Here is a 22,841-nt window from a genome sequence, read left to right on the forward strand (position 1 = left end):
CTGAATACCATCTCATTGTGTTCCTGTATATCATTCCATTCCTATCTCTCTCCCTTCTGTACGCCTCATGTTCACATTCTTCAAGTGCCTCATACTGCAAAGGTCTAGGATTCGGTTTCAACAAATTCACTTATCTCCTCAAACTCTTCAAAATTCACACATTAAAAGTACCATGCTCAGGGAAGGCTAAAACTCCATCATCCTCTGTATACTTGACCAGGTCTCAAAACACATACACGTATGATACCCACTCTCTAACATCATAATTCCCTCTCTAGTAAAGAATTCCTGAATTGCTTTTATCAATTTCATTTTCAACTCTCTATTTCCGCTAAGTATTTTAGAAATCAAGGAAATCCTTCTGTAATTCCACTTACTCTATTGGCGCGCAATAGGCCAATACCAAAGTGACTCACACCAATCAACCAATCACAGCACAAAACACACCTGCTATTCTGACCAATGCCAGCGCGGCTTTTCTTGACGTCAGTATAACTCCTATGACTGACCATCCCTGCGCAAAATAATACGGCAATGTACTAAAATGTTTTTCTAAATAAATTCTTATTAGAAATGACATACAACGCTGCTACTTTTTCTGCTCCACTAATAAAGAAATAGTTCTGTTACTCAAGGAGATTCCTTTCACTTCCAGTAAAATACCGACCAGCACCACTATACTGTACTCTCAAGTGAAAGAGGTCTTAGTACTCCTTTGGGGATATTAGCCAAAGTTTTGGAAGAGGTCTTTTAGAAAAAAGGTCTTGGTACTCCTTCAGGGATGTAAGGCCAAGGTTTCAGAAGTAGACTTTCACTATTTCATACAATCTTCTTACAACAGAATAGGTTCCTTGCTAGAACATCCACAGCATTTCACTGTTCGATATTACCACAGCAGACAAAGTGCTTCTGTAGTGTGATACTTCTCCAGACTGTGACTCTGCCACAAAGGCTTAAATAAACATCCCGGGATCTTAGGGAACTCTGTACCCATACTTCCAGACAACATAAAATAAAGACACTAACCTTTCATATTAGTAACCAAAATCATTAATTTGCCAAATTAATCAATACAAACCAGCGGGCTGCTACAAAAAACGAATCCAGCGATCTGGCACTAATACATTTCTTACTGACAAGGGCCCAATTTTATTACCCACCAAGTACCTTCACGCTGGGTTAAGGAAGGGGGTGTATTATCACACCACTCTCTGCATGTTTATCTCTCTAAATGTCCCATTGTTTTATTTATTCATCACAACAACTTCCACCCGTGGAAATATGATTCAATCCATTATCTAATGTGCTCTTCCTTCATGCGGCTTATGTAGCAAACTTTTTATAACATTTGTACTGCTCGTGCCTCTTCAGAGGAAGCGTTTCCTCCGCTCGAAAAATCAAATCATGTTTTCATGCAAAGTTCCTCACAGACATTCGGGATTCTTTGAAGGAAAAATCTCTGTCCACCTTCCCTTTGCTTCATGACTTTATTTTCATACATTTTCCTTTTATTCCTTTGACCCCATAGCTTCATGCGGAGCAGAAAATCATGCTTCTATGGGAAACAAACACAGTCATTATTATTCACTTGTAATGCTTTTTCACTACGCACCAACCCAATCCTCCATCTATCCATGTGCAACCTGTGTTTAATTACTTTCCTAGCAAACGTTAATAACATGCACTAAAGCAGCATTAGTCTTTTAACTTTTGTTTTGTCCAAAGCAATTTGCGGCCTAGTTAAATACTTTGGTACATGCTTGCGCAGTAACATTAATCACTCATATTTGACGCTTTTCTGCATAAGTTTTCACCGCACACTGTTCGTAATTGTTACTGAGGGTTCAATCTGATCAAGTTTTTATTTCACAAAATTCCTGCTCCATCACCAGCTAATTTGGCTAATGATTTGACATTCCAACTTGAGCCTTGCTTTTTAAGGCTCATACTGGCAGATGCATCAAACAAAATAGCTTCCAGTAAAATAGCGATTCAGTAAAATTAGCCAATCGGTAATACCCAGAAAGAAATCAGCCCCCGAAAATACTGCATCAATATTAAAAAATCGCAACAAAATGCATCAAAAGTCGCAAATACCGAAAATGCCTAAAATCGCTATTTTGCATGAGCAAAATAAGGGGAATCTCAAACTGGAGGTAAAGTTGTTGGCAGGAAGAAAAAAAAATACAGGTGCAGACAATCAGAAACCCTTCAAATATGCCTCTGAAGACCCTGTATATTTACCAAAATGGCTGCCCCCTATGTGCTTGCTCGGAGGAGGAGAATCAACGCTTTTGCACAGCGCAGCAGGAGGATCCAGGACAGGGTATTCAGGATGTGCATCACATTGCTAGGCCAGACAGAGGAACTGATCTACGACAAGTACAGACTGAACCGGGCTATGATCATGCGCCTCATTGCTGACCTGGAACCACTACTGCAGCACCAGACCCATAGGACCAACGCCATCCAAGCACATGTCCAGGTCCTATGCAGCCTGCACCTGCTGGTGTTGGAAAGCTTCCATAGGGTCATAGCAGAAGCCGGAGGCATGTCGCAAAGCGCACTCTCACACTTCTTCCACAAATTCCTAGATGCCATGCTGACATTGATACATCACCACATCACCTTCCCCACAACCCCACAGCGGATGTATGTGAGTACAACGCGATCTTTTAGATCGCAATACTTGACATCGCAGGTTTTACAACGCAAGTCGTTACAACGACTTGCGTTGGAGGGCGCGGATTTCGGAATTTTTTAATTTTATATTCCAACACCAGTCCCCGTAACAGTAGGGAAGGTGTTGGACTATAAAATTAAAACATTCCTTATCACACAGCGCCATCCAGCGCAAGTCGTAGTAACGACTTGCGTTGTAACAGCTGCGGGGAAAAGGTCGTGCGGTGTAAACACTGCGTTGTAAACGACGTCCTCCCCCCCCCCACAGCAGTTGAACCGCACAAAACAGGAGTTCTACCAGGTGGCACAATGTCCCCATGTGATAGGATGCGTTAACTGCACGCATGTCCCCATCTGTCCCCCCTCAGCCAACGAATACATCTTCCGCAACCGGAAGTCATATCATTCCATCAACCTGCTGGTCGTGTGCAATGCCAAGCACATCATAATGGACATTGTAGCCCAATTTCCAGGAAGCACACACGACGCATACATATTCCGACACAGTGGCATCCATAGGCATCTGATCAATGGTACTGCCTCATCATTAACTCCATCCTCACATATCTAATTGTATTCATGCTGCTAACCCTTTGCCCCCCACCCTGCAGGTGACAGCGCCTATGCCTTTCAGGAATATCTCCTCACTCCCTACCTCAACCCAGCAACACCTCAGGAGCAGCGCTACAACACAGCACACATCAGCACCAGGAATGAGGTAGAGCGTACCTTTGACATCCTCAAGAGTCGCTTCAGGATACTACCCAAGACAGTAGGTGCCTTGCAGTATGACCCAGTGACCTGCTGCCGGATAATAGCGGTCTGTGCCATGCTGCACAACATTGCCACAAATGAGACGCCAACATGACGCAGATTCAAAATAATAGGATGGGCTACATGTCCGTTGTCATCACGGGAGTATCTTGTGGTAGTATAGGTGGCCCATGGTTACGTCACCATGGCCAGGGAGCCAATGGAACATGACTATTTGCGCTTCCCACGTACCCTCAGCCTCCTGTCAGTGGCTGTGGAGCTGCGCGCACTGCGCCTTCTCTCGCTGGCCTCCTGCACAGAGACGCTGCTGATGCTTGAAGCAGCCTCACTCCCCTTCTCCACTCCCAAACTGCTGGCACTAAAAGTCCCAGACTGCAGATGCTCCACTGCAGTGGTCACTCTTTCTAAGGACTTTGCCACATCTCCACAGTAATAGCCCAAGTCGACCTGCAGGGAAACAGATCTGTGTGATAGTACAGCTGTGCTGTTGCACAGCTTAGTGATGGCCCTAATGGAGGCATTGGAATGGAGCATGTTCTGCTGATGCCTCCTGCGCTCGCTCTGTTGCCTTGCTATGACAGCACGTGTGAGATCCTGCAGGCACAGTTTCATGTCTCTGTTACCCTCAGCAATGGCTGTGGTCTTCTCACGCACAGCGTCAGTCATGGTGCCAATTTTGTTTGCCAATTTTTATATATTAATGTTTATGGCACCCATGTGTCTCCCCTGCAGGTGCTGGACCCGCAGCAACCGTGTCTCATCCACACCATAGCCGTGTGTTGGATCCTCAGATCTCTCTGCAGCTCTACCCAGGGGCCTGCCTCGCTGTCGTACTCAGACACGTTCTGGTGTTGGAGCTGGCGGAGTGACGACTGACTGCCGTGGAACATTTGTGGCTGCTGGCCTCTGCTCCGTCTCCGTCTCCATCACCTGCAGGGAGGGCATATTTGCCCTGCGGCTTGGTGTTGTTGTCCGCGGTGGTGGTGGTGTTGGTGTTGGTGTTGTTGTCCGTGGTGGTGGTGGTGGTGGTGGGGTTGTCCGCGGTGGTGGTGGTGGTGGTGGGGTTGTCCACGGTGGTGGTGATGGTGGTGGTGGTGATGGTGTTGGTGGTGTCGTGGGTTGAGGTCCCTGCGGAGTCTCAGCATCGGTCACTACTGGGGTTTCAGAGATGATGAGGCGTCCGCTGTCATCTGAATCCAGGGGGATGCATCTGTGTGTGAAACAGTGCATTGTTATTATTTTGTCAGGATATATGTGTGTTGCATACTTTCATCTACATAAAGGACATATTTGGACTGACAATTGGCCCTGTGCTGCTGGTCTCATTTTAATAACATCAGGGAACAGACATGCACACTTTCAAGATATGACTACAACTCCCATGATGCAACACTCTGGTGAGGGTATATGCTTTAGGCACGGCTACATGTGCACTGTGTTTGGCCTGGGGGAATGGACAGTGGTAGACAACACGCTGTGTATCTGCACCGGCATGCATCTTACCTTGTCCTCCTGCTGCAGCGCCGGAAGTGTCCAATTGGGTGACCCCCACAACAGCTTCAGGCTCAATGGAAGCCTCAACGAGGTCCTCGAGGGCTGTGTTTGGTGTGACGTTGGATGTTCCCCCTCCTGTTTCAGCTGCATCCTTCACCCTTTCTGCAATCCTCTCCTTTGCCCTTTTCCTGAGGTCATACCACCTCTTCTTCAGATCATCTATGCGGCGGTGGGTGACTCCTACAGCATTTACCCTCTCCTTGATGCGCAGCCAGATTTTGCGCTTCTCTGCCTCAGGCACCTTTAGTGTGGAATTCAAGAACCTTGGAGTCCTTTAAAAGCAGTGAGGCTGACACAGAATTCTGAAATATCAAAGGACAGTTTATTACATGAAGTGAGGCTGCGTCGTCCAAAGGCCATGGCAAATGAATGAGGCAGTCTGAGGAAGTCAGAAGGCAGGCGCCTTATATACATTTCAGACTTACACAGTAAGCATACATGAAAGGGGGCAGTCTTGATTCCTGTGAGCACACAAGGAATACCAAATAAGGACATATAGAACCAAGTGGGAGGAACTAACAGTTTCAGAACGTAGTGAACACATTCGTATGTAAAACTTAATCAGTAACAGATGCAGACTCTACCAGGCATTTCTGAGCATGCGTGGAAGTGGAGGAGGCTAAATATATCTTGTTACTAGGCAGACTTCAGGCGCAGCTAAAAGGAAGGTAGGACAATACACATGGTGAGCACATGGCAGCACATGGTAGCCAAGATGGCCTCCAGAAACTAAAATGGCTTCTAAAAAGCGGATAAGATAACTTCTAAATGCAAAATGGCTTCTGCTAACGCTAACCCATTTATGCTAATTTACAACAGACGGCCGTTTTAGCGTTTGCTGAAGACATTCGTATTATTCAGTAGGAACATGGAAAACAGGTGCTCATTAATTTGAACATAATTTCGTAAATTTTCTAATTCATTGCTAGATAACCATTTCCATTCTAAACATTTCAGCAAGGGGATGACCAGGAATACTAAAGAACGGAACATTAGGTCATAAGCATACATACAAACAGTAGGAAGAAATAATGACCACTATTACAGAGAAAATTAGCATTTTCACAACCCTAAGCAATAGCAAATCCTAAAATCTTTCAGAAAACACTATATACTCATGTAAAATGGTGGCAATGCAATCCTTCAATGCTCTCAAATGGGAAAAGAATATTCTTCACAGAGAATGAACTTCTATTCTACCTGTGCTAAAAAGAATACTACTCTAAAATACTGCAGGCAAAACAATAAAAATTAATTCCACAACACCCAGTATCTCAACATTTCAGGAATCACTTCTATAACCACGACTTATGCCCAGAGTCCAATTCCAAGTCTCTCTGGCAGACTTTTATTGCTCATCGAATCTCTTCATCCATCGCTGCAAGGGCCTCATCATTTCAGGCCTTCCATAGAAATGTATCTCAGCATCCGTTGGAGTGCCCTTTTTGGCAAACACTCATAGTTCAGTCAAAAGTCTCAAGTTCACAAGGGCAGTGCACCAGTGTCTCTCATCTGCGGCAGACACTACAAATGATGTACTCTTCGTGATCAAGGGCACAAAGCATCTCGTGCAGATCCAAGCACTGTCAAGAAAACTCCTTCAGCAAATCAGCAGCACTTTCAAACTCCAACACTCCTTGTTCGGTGTCAGAGGACGCTCAAGCTGCTCGTTCATGGGCACCATAAGATAGTGCCTCTCACCAATCTCAAATTCTCCATTTCACTGCTCTTCCGGTAGGCAAAAGGGGGAAAAGGGAACGATGTTGCCAAAACTCAGGCAAAGACTCGGATAAAAGGGCTCAAGGGGCTCAGGCCAAAACTTAGGCCAAGGACTCAGGGGGCTGTACACTGCCAGAGGTTGCCAGTACATAACAGGTACCTTTTTGCTTTTGTTTTCAATTCAAATTCTGTTGCAAGACCAAAGAGACTCATTTTCTTTTGTCGTGGAACGCTGGCCAATACATCAACAAAGAACGTGTGACTACCATTGATGGTGTTCAGATTCCTTACTGGGTGCTGGGACTATAGACCAAAACTTCCTGCTTTCATCTATGGCTGTCAAGGATAGGAATTCGAATTCATCTTTGTCATTCGTTCTGCAGGTGTCACTCTCCCTTTGACTCTGGAGAATCCTGCAGAACCTATCAATGTAGAAGATATGACACAATTGTTAGTTTCCTTCAATTGTTGTACAAAAACAATTCAATATTTAACAAGGGATTGCAATCAGTTACCCTACAATCTGCAAGAGAGTGGTCATACGCCATGAGACTATCATAATCTAAAACGCATTATCATTCTCATAGAAGGCAAAACAATGACTCTAGCCTCTTCAATTGTGCTTCCATATGAGAGCATGTCTTCTATCATCTAAGGGTAGACAATTAAATAAACATTTTATCTGAGTGGAAGTCCTTACATATAGGGGCATCATCTAATGGGTAAACATTTTCCTAAATGAGAAAATCTAAGTGTTCCTAAATCCCTCACCTAAAACATTTCAAAAACGAAATCACATAAAAGATGGTCAGGGGCATTCAGACAATGGCTAATTTATCAAAAATGTGAAAACAGAGAAAAAACAAGAGTACAAACTCCTAGTGTTTCCATTATTAGAATACATGTGGTCCATCAAACATTAAAACAGCAGCTAAAAGAACTGAGAACCTAATTAGAATGGGCATTACATTTTTCCCACATTCAAGAATGAACATACAGTGTCTCCTATTGAGATGAGAAAGCTTTCCTTATTATATTATTAAACCAGTTAACCAGTCTATCACTAAGCTGACAGTCAGACTGGAAAGCATCAAAAATATAGGCCTAAAGAAAAAGTCTAAAGAGAAAGAAACAGTCTGGTTATGTCATACTAAGGGGAATTATGCATTCTGTTGTTGTTCCTATTACACCTCTGCAGTCTGGACACAATGCAACATCTGGGGAGAAGCGCTACACCATACACAGTAATGTCAGTTAATGGTCCAGTTCCTCCTTCAAGGGAAAAAATGAAAAATGTAGAAAAAAATGAAAAAGTTAGGTCACCTTTTAACAAGAGCCACGAATCTATAATTGCATCCTTAGGTCCAATCAAGGATATGTATATAAATCTAGGCCTGCCTGTTCCTTAAGGGAGAAGGGCAGTATCTGTATTGTGGCTTACTGTATATCTCTTTTATTTTACTTCAATACTATTATGGTCAAATTTTAACATCCACTGGTGAGGCGAATGTATTTTTATGATCACAGTATGCAAATATCATATCTGTGAAATTTAGTATAAACGCAGATATTAACCACGTGGTGTAGAGCGACACATACCGTCATACATGTCTCTTCACAACACAGGCAAATTTGTAATAATATCAAAAAGCAGCTAATAAAACAAAACAACATGTCATTACGCTATCATCAAATATACATGCATATATAGTAAGCACAAAAAGCATAAACAAAGCACAATGGTACTTGTAATCAAGCAGAAACGCGTGCATGCATGCAACCCAAAACCCAGAATCCAGGCCAGCTTAATTTGTCAAAATCAAAAATTACACCAAAATTACGCTTTCATTTTACTCACACCCCGCTTTTTTCCAGGTTATCACCAGTTGCTGGTTATCAAAACTGGCAAATACAACTTACAGTGCCGTTTGTGACCCATAGGATGAGCAAGAACCATTCATAAGGGAAAAATGCAAAATCATGAAAAAAACACACAAACATTTCATTTCAAAGAAGTCATAATAAAACCCATCTCTTTTCAACATACTACTAACACAGCGCATAACAGAGTAAATCTCAACTGTTAACCAAGCATCCTGATTGTAAAACATGCTAACCCACTTTCATATTGACTGTAAAACTTTTTCACAGACACACTGCATCCCTTGCACCAGCCTTTCCATGTGGCCCCTTCAGACCCCCTGCCCTCAAGGCCCTGAGAGCCTGCGGCCCCTCATGGCCCTGGGAGCCTGCGCCCCTTCACAGCCCTGGGAGCCTGCGAGCCCCACATGGTCTCCCCTCTCCCCAAAGCCCCTGAGGGCCTGCTTTTTCCCTTTCTTTAGGGCTGGTCAAGAATGCACTTCTCAAAAACAAAAACCCTCATGTAACCCATCTAATGTGCAAGCTTGAAATTCTGCTAATCAGAGAAGCTTTTCACCAAGCAGTCGTTGCTCCATCTGTTCACTTACTTACTCCTAAACCCCCTTCTCACTGACCTTAAGGTCAAATTCTGCCAGGCGTACCGTGCGGTCCTCTCAGGCCCTATATCCTATTTCCTCCCTTAAACTTACAAAGCCAGAAACCATTCCCCACTCATTCTAAGCTACAAGATCAACCCTGTTGAAAAACACATGTTATATAAATGACTTCTTTCAGGAATAAAATGCATTTAGTAAAACATTTACTGTGAACAATTTGCAGAACATAACAACATAGCATACCAGCATTATCTTAAATGTTTGCTACCAGCCTATACAATTGTACTCAGTTATCCGCTCCACAAAGATAAAAGACAGAGTAGGCCCTGCCGAAATTTGAATTATCAATCCTGATATTAAACATAAACCTCTACACCGGGCACAGTAGCTCACTGAGCTATGAAGAACAACCTCAAATAATAACAACCCACACGTTTTGTAATAGACACAAACATGCATTCTCTGAAAGCCAGAAACACTGCAAGGCTATGGTAATTGGCAAAAATGCTTTTAAAAGGTCTATTTTAACTGATTTTCGACTTTTGACTTTGGGGCACTTAAAAATGACAATCCTACACTTGCATTACATATTAATCACCCTTAGAATGTGCTTTACATGTTGCAAAACGCGAACATGAGGCATAGGAATGTGATGCCTTACAAAAATGAGCTGTTACGCCTGCGCCAAGTAAAACCCTAACACGCAAATGGCCAAATTATGCAGTCATACATTACTTTAATCAAATTTTAATTTTAGGAGGTCATAGTATGAGTATTAAGCTTTATGAATATCCAAAAACGATTTTGAAAAACACATATTTTTTTTTCAAATAATTTTTCCATGTTTAAGAGTTTACTCATTTCTTTATTATTTTTTTCCTCTCTCAAACCCAATCTAAATTGCTAAAACCACATTTAAAACCCAAACTGCATCTTTTGCCTACCAGTTTAAATGCAGTCATGTAGGAGCCTATGCGCAGAAGCCTTACTGAAAACATGGCAGATTTTCGCGCCAAAATTTAAAAGAGGACATTGAGCAACATCACCAGAGATAAACCCCCTTTTCATTTTACTGTGTTTTAAAAAAAACAGAGAACAACCCTCAATTGAAATGCCTTCCTGTGATATAAAATAATGCAACTTACTTTTGTAACCCTTTAAAACTCTTATTCTGAGTTCCTAAATTCAGCCCGTGTTAAAACTACCAGCTGGTCTCTGGCCTGAATAAACATTCCAGTGTCTTATATTGCCTTTCAAAAACAACACATGCTGTTCTCAAGGCAGGAAATAGCTTGCACGAAGCTGACCCTAGAGCTTTCAGGAAACAGACATTTTTTAGAAAAGTGTGTGCCGCAAAATACATTTAAACGTAGCAAAAATTCACTTTTAACTGAAACTTTAACATTTTACATGTATGAAAATGCATGTAGGCAAAGGAGGGCTTCAAATTCGTTTTTCCCTACAGAGCACACAATTTAATTTTGAGGCCTTTTCATGTTCCTAGTGAATGTAAATTTTAACTTTATCTAATTTAAGCATTTCAACAGTTTTCACATATGTGCCTTTGTTTAGTCTATAATTTAAAAAGCAACATATAGCGATTTTTGCAGGTAACATGGCAAATCACTGCATTCTTATTTAATTTTCACCTAATATCAATTAATGCAACATTTTCCTTAACAGACTGAAAACATCAAGAAATCCACATTCACGCATTGAGCTCATTTCACACAGAAACAGAAATATTTCAAACATACAGGACACACAATACAGCGCTTAAGGCATGTGTTTCATAAATTCGCGCCAACGCTATTCACAAGCAGAAATTACACTAACAGGAACAAAAACCCCACATTTAAACGCACATTGAACCCACAGATCAACACACAGGACTGAAACAAAAACAAGCCACAAACAGATCTTAAACCAAACCAATTGTAAATGCTAGTTGTACGTCATATTTACAAGGAATGTTTGGCAATGATGTTTCAATTCACAAGTTTTAACTGGCAGAGCACCAAAGAATCGCTCTGCATTCCCCATTCATAAAAGTGCACAGAACAAAAGGATCCTTACATGTATTATGGCCATATTTTAATTCCCTGAGGATACAATATCACCAAGGAAGAAATATGTTTTCACACCTAAACCTATTTAGGTATCCCTTCTAAGGGAAGCCGGCTCATTTACTTCACATCACATTATGGTACCGTTCACAAAAGCAACATATTTTAACATGTGAGCTTAACCAAGGACAACAGGCATGCCGAAAAAAATAGTGAAGAGTATACACTACTATCAAAGGTGGAGGAAATATCCTCGCATTACCTGCCTATATGAGTTGCAACACATACATATCAAATCAAATCACATCAAATCATATTCATATCATATTCTTCGAAGATCACACACAATTCAAAGTAGACAAGTCTATCTCAAACTCAAATATGCCACAGTAAGCGTTACAAAGGCATTAAAAACTTAGAACAGGCGCCGCAAAATTACTTTTACCAAACATAAGCTGTCCTAATTCTAACTGCCAAGTCTCATCTAACAGTCTATCTTTTTATGTTACATTTTAATACTCACGCCAAAAGTGTTCTCAGTCAGGGGGGTGACATTCTTAGGAGGACCAGAGGACAGGAAGGTCAGAAAACACACCGAGCTCCAGACACAAGAAATCAGCAGAAGCGCGCCGTGCACAGCATACCTCCTTGCAGAAACCAGTCCCATGCTGCTCAGCAGTTTTCTGCCTCCTGGCAAGTTGATCACTCCTCCAGATTGTCACCTCTCTGATGAGTCCCTTCGTCGCGGTCGCCAATTGTGGAATTCAAGAACCTTGGAGTCCTTTAAAAGCAGTGAGGCTGACACAGAATTCTGAAATATCAAAGGACAGTTTATTACATGAAGTGAGGCTGCGTCGTCCAAAGGCCATGGCAAATGAATGAGGCAGTCTGAGGAAGTCAGAAGGCAGGCGCCTTATATACATTTCAGACTTACACAGTAAGCATACATGAAAGGGGGCAGTCTTGATTCCTGTGAGCACACAAGGAATACCAAATAAGGACATATAGAACCAAGTGGGAGGAACTAACAGTTTCAGAACATAGTGAACACATTCCTATGTAAAACTTAATCAGTAACAAATGCAGACTCTACCAGGCATTTCTGAGCATGCGTGGAAGTGGAGGAGGCTAAATATATCTTGTTACTAGGCAGACTTCAGGCGCAGCTAAAAGGAAGGTAGGACAATACACATGGTGAGCACATGGCAGCACATGGTAGCCAAGATGGCCTCCAGAAACTAAAATGGCTTCTAAAAAGCGGATAAGATAACTTCTAAATGCAAAATGGCTTCTGCTAACGCTAACCCATTTATGCTAATTTACAACATTAGGGACAGCTTGAAAAACAGCCTGTCATGTTTGCTGCTAACCCCCTCGATGAGTAGCTCAAGTTCTTTATCAGAAAACTTTCGCTTCCTCTTCCTGGGCGTGTCCTTGTCCTGGGGTGCATCCTTCTCTATCCTGGATGGCTGTGCAATAGTTGGTTTGTGCTGGTTTGTGCTGTCACTGTCTCACTGCTCAGCTCCTGTGCTCTGCCTCCTCCTCCGAGCTCCTCAGGGCACTGAATGAAGCATGGGCTGTGTTACTTCCTGCTTGTGATGTCATCAACCTCCTTCCGATGCGATTTTTTTTTTGCGAATTCGCTAATAACGAAATCGCAAAAACCGATTCGGTATTTGCTAATTCGGTATTTGCTATTCTTTAATTTGGAGTCTCGCAATCGTGGTTTCTGATGTATTTAGCGATTTTTTGGGATTTGGTATTTAATACCGAATCTGTTGATGCCTCGCGGCATGCGAGTCCTTATTAGCGATTCCTTATTTTTCGCAAATAAGTACTCCTTTTACCGATTTTTTATGCATATGCCCAATAGAGTATTATCTGACTGCTTCAAAGCTGGGAAAACATACTTTTACTAAGAAACACTCCACTAATACAAGAAACCTTAACAAATATTGACTGGTTCCAGAATTGCTCTTACTCGCTGAGATCATCCGAATTTGTACAGGTTCACATATCTTGCAACCTTTCTTAGAGAATGATTTACTTGTTGACCTTAGACAAGGTAGAGTATTACAATCGCCTTGCTTTGAGTGATTGATGTTGCTCTGCTCATCCTGCATCTTGGCAACTTCTGTTTTTCTGACCCACTTGGCGTATCTGCCACCTTCAATATGGTAAAACATGCTATGCTTGTTACAGTTCTCAAAGAACTTGTGGGCATTGAAGGAGAGTCCTTTATTGGTTAGTTTCTGATCTAAATCATTGAGACCCTCATGTCAATCGTTGGAACTGCTTCTCATTTTCTCTTCCCTTGTTACAAGATGTTCCCCAAAGCTCCATCATGGCTCCACCTTTCTTCGATTTCTGTATAGAGCATCATGGAGCTTTACTTAAGAACACAGGAATCGTGTTAAGATCTTCTTGCCCAGTGATGCATGGTTCCTTGCTCCTACACTAAAGAAAGAACAAGCATGCCTGAACACCCACTATCTAATACTGAACCGTTATGTAAATATACCTGTCCAATACTGGATTGATTTCTGAATATCCTATATCTTAAATCCATTATTATTGATAGTTTAATATCCAAACATGTCCTTCTAAACGCCATTAAGACTATTGTGGCTCATCATCTGAAATGAAGGGCATAGGGTTTCAGGCCCATAATGGTATCCTGGTCATGGTCGGAGTAGGAGAGAAAGCAAAGAGCAGGAAATGCTAAGGTGGAAATCAGGATCATTTCTGCAAATCAGAAATGGGGCAGCACTCATGGAGTTAACTAAGCAGTCATTTTTTTGGTCTCCATTTTCTTTTTAAGCCAGCAATTAAATCAGAACAGTCATTTACAGCCTTGCCAATTTAGCTGTGGTGAATTCATCAGGATTCATTTGAAATGATGCCACACTGCTGCCATTGTGGATTGCAATATTCAGCTAAGACAATATGCAGGTAGGATTTGTGGATTTCCTTATAGATGCATGCATTCTTTTCTTCATCTTTGGTTATTTCATTTTAAATGAACTCCTTGGCTGAGGTGTGTAAAAAATAGGGTTATTAGTTGCAAAGAATGTGAGTCCTTCACAAGGAATAGGTCACAAATTGTCTTATTACAGGGAACTATGCACCCCACTTTAGCTCTGGACTCTCTTATGGCAGTGTAGCAGAGCAGTCCAAGGCATACTCAGGAGGTGGTATGGCCTAGCAATCCCAATATTCTGGAACACAACAACATTCCTACTATACTATTGTCCAAACAACTTCTTTTTCTGTTAAAAAGTAAAATTATTTTTATTACCAATATACTGCTAAACACTATGGGCTCCATTAGGATGGCTGGCGGAAAACCTCCCCGACCGCCATGGAAGCGGAAAAAAAACGTACGCCGGGACCGTGAATAAACCAGCGGTCAAATTAGGAGCAACCACCAAAAAAGGACGACTGCGGCGGTAGTGGGGGAATAAAAACCACCCGACGCGGGCGGTGACGATCAAAAACCGACCGGGGCGATCGGAAACGCAGTGGAAAAGCTACAACACGCCGCAAGTATAGCGGAGACACCGCACAGGAAATTAGGAAATCTCCGATGGTCCAGCGGTACCATCCGCCATTTCCGACCGCCGCGGTCGCACACTGGAGTGAATGGGAGAGCCTGCGGAAGAGCTGCAGCATAGCCACCTCAGTGGACGATCCATACAAAACATGGCGGGCGATGCAAAAACACCACAACAAAGACAAACATTGCATAACCAAACTAGCTATGCCCCCCAATACACCAAACACATCCCAATGAAAAAAAAAATTCCAAACAGAAACATACAATTTCCAGGCAACTCCCACAACACACCTGACAGTAAAACTCTATGGGGACACACCCACATAGCTGAGTATAAAACCAGCCCCTCACTGACCACAATCCTTTGCAACGCTCCAAAAGAGAAGGGCATACACCAGACCTGACAGGAGAGGCAAGAGAACACAGCACACTCACCACCACCACCACCACCATCACACCAACACCAACAATACCCCAGCACATGGCACACCTCACACACAAACACCACACCCACCACCCACACCCTTGCACCCACAAACACTTTGCACACTAAACACCATGGCATCACAGAAAATGCCCAAATTCAACGAGAGTGAGCTGACAGTCCTGGTAAATGAGATAACCAGAGTGGAACCACAACTGTTTGGTAGCCTGGTCCAACAGACACCATTAGCCACAAGGACCCAAATGTGGCAAAGGATCAATGCAGTAGGGAACACCCCGCGATCCAAGAAGGAGATCATGAAGCGGTGGCATGATCTCAAGAGGGTTGTCAAAGAGAAGAGGAGCAAGAACTGGGAGCTGGCTAACCGGACTGGCAGTGGCCCTCCCATCCCTCAGAAAACATTCACACCATGGGAGGATAAGGTGCTTGCCATACTGCATCCTGAGAGTCTCACAGGGGGAGTGGAGGCTGGTAAGTACAAACAGATGCAAAAAATGTGCTCACTTGCCTGTGGTACTAGAAAATTATGAAGGGGTTCTGCCCAAATTACCCTCCCATACCTGGGCTAGGGACATCACAAGATGAAAAAGTAGAATAAAGAGGTTTTGAGGAATCAATTCAACATTAACTTCTTAAACAAGATATATTTAATTATCCTGTTATTTACAAATATTTGCAATAGAATCAAATTTCACAAATTTATAAGAACATGTATTTGTGTCACAGGACAAGGTGGGCGTGCCCTATGTGCACCAGTCGTCTCGTCCCCCAGGATTTTTGAAGCCTGTGGGTTTAATTGTGTAAAGAGAATTTACAACTCAGGCGCTGCGAGGATTTTACAATATCCACTCCTAACTAAGAGTGATATATATCTACAAAGGAAATCCTCGCAGCGCCTGAGTTGTAAATTCTCTTTACACAAAATATATATATAAGTCAGGGCGCCAGAAATCAAACACAAAGTGTAAATATATGGGGACTCCTTATCCCAATGGTGTCGACGCGGTCGCGTTTCCACCAGTTGTGTCTTTTGGCTTCATCATGACACGGGTACTTGAAAATTAAACCCACAGGCTTCAAAAATCCTGGGGGACGAGACAACTTCCTTGTCTGGTGCACACAGGGCACGCCCTCAGAAGTGAGGGCGTCCACTTCAATGTCCCAAGGTACGCTTGCTAATCAGGAAAGTGAAGGCGATACTATTAATATATATGCAATCCAGTATACTCCTTATTAGTGAGTCTAGGTCGAAGATCACGGTAAATCCACAATCCAGGCACTCGAAGCCACAAACATCCGTGAAGTCCGGGGGAGTGGAGGCTGGTAAGTACAAACAAATGTGAAAAATGTGCTCACTTGCCTGTGGTGGCAAAAGACCAACATGTGTGCAATCTATGGCACCAACAACATGGGGGATGTGCCCAAGGGTATAAAAGTCTCCCTTCACAGCCGCCAATTCTGCATCGCTGGGGAACTGTATATATCGGTCCTTGTGAATCAACATCCTGCTGCACCATGCTGAACATGGGTTGAGACATCCCTGCAGCTTCAGCCACGGTCTCCTGGAACAATACAGTGGCAACAAAAAGTTGGGGTGAAAGCTGTTGCGTATATGCGGCGAGGCTGCAGGTGGGGCTCCAACAGATCACAAAGGGTCTTCAGGCTGGCTCTATCGAGACAGAATTTGCGAATGATCGCCATATGTTCCATGTCCTCCAGCAGTGTCAAGTGACATCTCAGATTAGGCCTCCTCCTAGTTGAGATGAAAGTGGACACATGTCAATGACGTCCATCATGAGATTGCCACAGCATATCCCCTTCAGGATAAAACAGAATAAACAAAACACTGACTTGAGGGATGTGTGACACACCATGTTACATGGGTGGACGTTTGAGCCACACAGAGGGCACACCTCTCCATTTACAATACAACAGTGCGTAAAACACCACATAGGTCAATGTGAATGCACATATTTCATTCCAAAATTCCACATACATCTAGCCATTGTGCAACAAATAAACTCAACTGTCTCATACTCATCTGCTGTACCTGTCAAACCTCAATGCATCATTCAAACTTGGCACACATCCACAACACAATGATCACAGTTGGCGGTGAATTGACAATTGTGTGTATGAGCACACAGATAAGCAAAAGTAAGTAACAACATCATACAGTGAGGCAATCCTTGCTGAGGTCATCACTGCCCCACAACACATTCATATGTGTACACATTGTAGAGTCCACTACAACACTGTCCTACTTCATCAACCATCGAATGCATTTGTGACATGTTAGGGACTACAGAGCAATGTCCATCACACATACACAACCATGACCCATGTAGGCACCTGTGGAGTCAATGGAACATTGACATTGTGTGTACGATGATGTGCCCTTCACCATGTGGCCACTGTGCACTGTTGAAGTGTTTCCGATGGACATTGGCATTGTATGTGCCACAAATTGCGCTCGCTACCACCTGGCCCCGGTAGTGTGTCACCAGCACCCCCCATTCACACAAGTGCGGTACTGCTAGCCATAGAGACATGCCCACACATTGGCGGTTAGCATGCTCCGCCACCCAACTCGTGGTAGCTACCGCCTGGCCCCGACGGTGTGTCACCAGCACCCCCATGCACACAAGTGTGGTACTGCTAGCCATAGAGACATGCCCAAATGGTGGTTGGCATGCTCCGCCACCCAACTCGTGGTAGCTACCGCCTGGCCACAGCGGTGTGTCACCAGTAACACCAGTAACACAAGTGCGGTAGTCACTGGCATGGAGACATGCCCAAATGGCGGTTGGCATGTTCTGCCACCCAACTCGCTGTAGCTATCGCCTGGCCCCGCCGGTGTGTCACCAGCACCCCCAGGCACACAAGTGCAGTAGTGCTAGCCATAGAGACATGCCCAAATGGCGGTGGGCATGCTCTGCCATACAACTCTTGGTAGATACCGCCTGGCCTCAGTGGTGTGTCACCTGCACCCCCCATTCACACAAGTGCAGTAGTGCCAGCCATAGAGACAGGCCCAAAAGGTGGTGGGCTTGCTCCTCCACCCAACTCACAGTAGCTACCGCCTGGCCCAGGCGGTGTGTCACCGCCATGGAGCATTGCCTACAGCCAATTGGAGCGATGATTGCGGTGTCATGATGCAATTTTCAAAATTGGGGTAGGCGCACTCCACCACCGCGGAGGCGGACATTGGATTCTTTTGAAAGATGCACCATTGCGGTAATGCACCCCGGGCCCCTGCAGTGCATCACTGCCATGGAGCATTGCCTACAGCCAATGGGAGGGATGATTGTGGTGGCATGATGCACTTTTGAAAATCGTGGTAGGCGTGCTCCGCCACCGCAGAGGCGGTGAAGGACTGGGTTATTTAGAACCCAGCGGTGCCAGGGCACAACACCTGAAACCTTCGTGGGTAACCTGCTCCGGCGTACGAATCACAGAGACACGGGACACTTCCTTCGGCGTCAAAGATTCAAGGTTTATTTACTGCAGGGAACACAGAAGTCACGACAAGTAACACACGTGCAACTTGGGGAGACTGCTTCAAATTGGTTCTGTGAATCGCTCCTTTTATACACAATTTCCCCATAGAGTTACATTGAACACAAAAGTTTATGACCCGGTTCCCACAATCATCCCCCAGAGGGGTCGTTTTGGTCACTTTGAAACACACAAGGTCCGGAACATAAGTGCGGAAACATTTGGCGGTTCCCAACTGTAAAAACCCATCTCCCCAACATTAGTGCATTCCAATCGGTAATAAACAGATCGAAGTAGGAACAAGAACAGGTGTAGAGGAAGACGGAGACAGTGGGGAAATCGGAAAGGGTGTAAAAAGGGGAGGCATCGAGAAACACGAGATACAGGCATCAAAGGGACGTGCCTAATGAGATGCACGGCTGAGACAATAAGTCCGTGCGGCAAGATGAGCCTCGAGCGGCGCCATCTGCTTTACAGTAGCATCCCCCTCATCATAAAGACACTTACAAAGGACATGTGTCTTCCGCAAATATCTTGGAAGTCCCAGGGTCGCGAAGCGGACAACGTCCATTCGCTGGCTACTTGAGGGCAAGAGACAAAATGGATGCCGTATCTAAGATGGAACCCGTGGGTACAGATAGAAATACCCACGTAACAGACGAACGGTTTAGGTTAGCACAACGAAACTGCGTACACCCACTAAACTCGTCATTTGCGGTTCATAGATACCAGACTCGACTATATTCGTGTGAGTCAAAAGCACCACTTACAATTGTCACGGAACCTCAGACGCTCCTTTTGCCCTCATGTAGGCAAGCACTAGTCGGAATCATACTCGATATTCATCAGACCATCTAGATGTTGTTGTAGCATAGCTCTGTCCAACCGAGTCCCATTGGTGACAGGCGGCTGTCTCATACACGTGGTAGCACAAAGGCCACATAAGGCAGGACCGCACTGCACACAAAGGCAACACGTGAACAGGAACGCCACGACAACTCCGATAATCATCAGAATCTTCCAACCCCAAGTCGACATCAGGCCCCAAAACCACCCAAGTAGCGTCCAATCCCCTACATCCACGTGTATGGATTCAGAGATTTTATGCAACCTAGAGATGGCTTGATAGACGGTCGGAGCATTATCTGGAATGAAAATGCAGCAGCTCGAATGGATCACCTTACATACCCCACCTCGGTCTGCTAAGATGACATCTAAAACCATACGGTTTTGTAATGTCATAAGTCTATCCGCCTGAAGTTCTGTGGTGATATTACCAAGGGCACTGGCAGTAATATTAGCTGTTGATTCTACCACTCGAGTCAACTGTCTCAGGTTCCTACTATTAACCATAGGTCCCCAAAACGGGAGGAAACCCTTGAAAAAGTCTCCTGCCTCTTGACCGGCAGTATCCTCTTTGCTAATTACGCCTCGCACAACTCTAGTCTTATGATAATCGGCATCTACAGTGAACGTCGGAGGCAACAAATTTGCAATGAAACATGAGCCCATAAAGTCAGCGGGCAACCATGCATATGCACGATTATGGCAGATAAAGTATGTACCCTTGGCAGCCAGAAACACAGGGGACGAGACCATCGGCAGCATATAATTTTCAGTGCAAGCACTCTCTCCAAGTCAGGCTTTCGATCTTCGGCCACAACCCATCAGACAAAAATTACCAATGTGGGGTACGACCCATATCGGAGGTGAGCTTTTAAGCTGCTTTTCACTCGTGAACACACTATACTCGCCTCTACTCAGGACCCTATAAGCTTGTACCTCTTCTTCGGGAATAAGCGAGGGATCATAGATATCGCTGTCTAAGTCCTCTATTGCTATCGACAGAGGTTTTTGATACGAGGTAGGACCAGAGTAGGGGGAACGTGGTTCTCGAATGGGGTGGAAACCCAGTGCGCTTTGAAACATTGTTTGAAATGCTCGAGCAGACCCTTGGGAACTATACGGTAACACCAGATATGGAATTCCCTTATCCATAGTATGTGGCATCAACCCACACACCCAACAATTAGTAGTGTTAACCACTAACTGATGCTGGTGAAGGAGCTGAATAAAGGAATTATTGCGGAATTCTGCACGTCTAGCCTGCTCGTGTTCGGGTAAGACATGAAAAGAATGGGGAGAAGCAACAGTAGTAAGTTTAGGATCAGGTGTAGGAGTAGGTAAAACAGGAGATAGAAAACTAGAGGTCATATAATACACCCCACCCGCCAAGAATGCAGAAACAGTCAAGAATAACATAAATACTTGAAATATAAAACATTTCGTACGACTAAGTTGTTGCAGCTTGAATCTTTGTATCTGAGCTTCTTCCAAGTCCATCAGCTTCGAAAATGCCATTCCCTACGACCGTCCGCAACGTTTCTTGACGCACTTCGTTCTGTGTAGCAGTAGTCAATCCCTAGGAGTTCCCAGGAACCGACGGTCTTTAACCTAGCGTCAAGACCTACTATCCAGAAGGAAGTACGCGCGCGGCCCTACGGCATTTAATGCACAATATATATATATATATGCAAAAACAATGTCTCTCGGCTGTGGAAGCAAAACATATAAGGAATGGAGCTCAATGTATATACACAAAAATAATCACAATAATATAAACGTCCAAAACTGATCACGGAAAACGGGATAATGCAGTTGTTAATACAGCAAAGCAGGATCTTTTATTAGTCTTTAGTGCTAGATCGCAAAAAGTATCGGGTTTTCCCAGGACGTGTCTGCTCGTCAAACAAAGGATCCGTTGAAGAGACAGCGTCCTGCTGATCAGTTGAGTGTTCTGGTCTTGAGTCTTGATGACAATTGTTCAACAGTGTCTTTCTGCTGCACTGAGGATTCTCCGACAGGTTGTGCGTCGCTAAAAGGTACAAACGCCGGCAATCCTTCTGTTTCAGTTGATGCAATGCCTCTCCTCACCCACGGGTCTGCCGGCAAAGGGATAGGGACCTTCTTGGTATGGGTGGCGTGCACCCAATTCTTACGTCCCTCGAGACGAACAGCAGTCCTCGTGGCAAGGAGAACCTGGTAGGGTCCAGTAAACCTCGGGTCCAAGTTGTTCTTGCGCGAAAAGTTCCGCGTCACCACCCAATCTCCGGGTTGGAGCTGGTGGCCTGGACCCTCCGTCTGCGTCGGCAGTGCGTCGTGAACCTGTTGGTGAATTAACCTCAGTTTAGCAGTCAAGTCATGAAGATAATCGATCAACATTGGATACTCAAGATCACAGAACATTCTTGGCCTAGGAACCCCCCAGACATTCGCAGGACGGCCGAACACTATTTCATAGGGACTAAGCCCTACTCGGGAGTGTACAGTCGCCCTAGTTGACAGTAATGCTAAAGGTAAAGCGTCAGGCCACGAAAGACCAGTCGTAGCCTGAATCTTTGCTAGTATCAGTTTAAGGGTACCGTTATACCCCTCAACCAATCCAGCTGACTGGGGATGATTGGCGCTGTGGAATTTCTGATTAATTCCAAGGCCCTTACACACACTCTTCATCACACTTCCCACAAACTCACTTCCGTTATCTGACCACACGACTCTAGGCATTCCATACCGAGGAAAATATTCCTTCAGTAGGATTTTCGCAGTAGACAAAGCAGTATTGTCTTTGAGAGGATAGGCCTCAATCCATCGGGAGAATGCGCAAACCACAACTAAAACGTATTTCAGGTTATTGCATCGCTCCATATGGATGAAGTCCAATTGGATCACCTCAAAGGGACATGAAGGGGGAGCAAAACTGCCAGGAGGAGTTGGGGTTCCTTTGCCAGGATTGTACATCATGCACACCATACAATTCTTCACCAGACGTTCAGCACATTTCGTAATACCATCATTCTTCCACACAGGGGACAGCAACTTACAAATACCTTTCGCGCTAATATGTGCTAACCCATGCGCCATCGTCACAACGGCCAGCACATACGCATCGGGCAACAACCATCTTTTCTGATCCGACAAATCAATCCAACAACCATTCACATCCAACTTTCCCGTGCTTTCTTTCCACTTCGCCTTTTCAGTCTCGGTGGCCTCATTCTGAATCTCTTTCA

The sequence above is a fragment of the Lissotriton vulgaris genome, chromosome 2_1, assembly GCF_964263255.1.
Source record: "Lissotriton vulgaris chromosome 2_1, aLisVul1.2, whole genome shotgun sequence".
Lineage (NCBI taxonomy): Eukaryota > Metazoa > Chordata > Amphibia > Caudata > Salamandridae > Lissotriton > Lissotriton vulgaris.